The sequence below is a fragment of the Eurypyga helias genome, unplaced genomic scaffold, assembly GCF_000690775.1.
Source record: "Eurypyga helias isolate BGI_N326 unplaced genomic scaffold, ASM69077v1 scaffold5581, whole genome shotgun sequence".
Lineage (NCBI taxonomy): Eukaryota > Metazoa > Chordata > Aves > Eurypygiformes > Eurypygidae > Eurypyga > Eurypyga helias.
The window spans coordinates 86436-88007 of NW_010230059.1; positions in this window are offsets into that span (position 1 = coordinate 86436).

Here is a 1572-nt window from a genome sequence, read left to right on the forward strand (position 1 = left end):
AGAGGAGAGGAGAGGAGAGGAGAGGAGAGGAGAGGAGAGGAGAGGTCTGCATCCAAGTGCCTAAGTTATCCCCTTTGCTGTTTTAAGTGGTAAACTGAACTCCTTACGATTAGGAGGCTGAACATACCTCTCAAATGGTGAAATGTCTGTTAATGTAAAGAACACCAGCATGAAATGAGGAACAGTGGGTGTCTTTGTAGCGCAGTGGGGAGGGAACTTTGTCCTGTCCTCTAACAAAAATTATCATTATGAAACCATTTGGGAATCGAGCAGCTCTTTTGCCTGCACACTGGAAGAAATCATACTTTTACTTTTTTTTTTTCCTCACTTCTCCGGTCCTCAGGCGCACAGCGACAGACTCACCTGCAGCAGGTGGCATGGCTCATGTTTAAAGGCACAAAGATGAGAGGAAGAGTTTGGGCCTCTTGAGATTTGCATTAGTGAGATAAGACATATTTTATAAGATTTGCTAAGAAATGGGCACTTCACCCTTGATCTGCTTCTTTGGCAGAGCACAGGCCAGTTCCTCATTTTTTGCCTCCTAAGATAAATGAACTGAGAATTGCTCATAAAATCAGAGTGTAAACTTATCCATGACCAGTGAAATGTGTTATAACAAGAAAGTCTCTGAGCTCGAGTCAACAAAAGAGACCGAGTGACTGAGCAGGAAATACAGTATCCGCCACCCACCCTACGTGCAGAAGGACACAACACATTCAGGGAAAACAGCTTCTCATCTTCCTTCCACAACAGCCTCCTCTTCAATGACCGATCATGTATCAGACTTCTTTGGGAGGCTGGCTGTTGAAAGTTTACCTGATGATGGATTTTTGCATAGCCAAAAGATAAGTGTGCAGGGTGTTTCTTTCATGAGATATTTTCTGTATAAGGGTCTGAATCTGATCGTCAAATTTTAGGAGAGTGGCCTGGAAAAAAGCTAATATTCCAAGCTAAAATTAACTTCTTGGAGTTAATCCATTTGGATGAAAAAATCTCTCATTTGCCAAAATATATAGCTCTGAAGTGACTTTAAAGCATCTGAAATGTTCAGTGCTTAATTCTGTTACGCAATTCTTAAATCCTTCCTCTCCTGCCCGGCAAGCTGTCATGAGAAATATGCTTTGTTAGATGGGATCACCTGTTTCACATTTGCTGTCTCAGTTGTCAAAATCATAAAATGTAAAACCTTCTGCTGACTGACCTGTATAAGGAAAACATAGCATTTCAGTCACAGAAGAGCACTCTTTTTTTTTTTTTTATTAGAGGCTTCTAATTATTACAAAATTTTAAAGAGGAAGAGGCAAAAAGAAAGTAAGAATCAGTCCTTCCAGGAAAAGTAACAGGAGAAAAATCCATTTATTTGGATGTTGTGTCGTGTCCTCTGGGAACTTAAGGAATAGCATAACTGAATCCATAGGAAAAAAAAAAAAGGTGTTTTTTTTTTAATCTTCGTAGAGGGTAATGAGGTAACCTTGTTCCCTCCCAACCTAAATTACTCTATGAAAATGAATGGCATTGAACTCCTAGAAAACGACTTACTACTTTCACAGTATCACAGAATCATAGACTGGT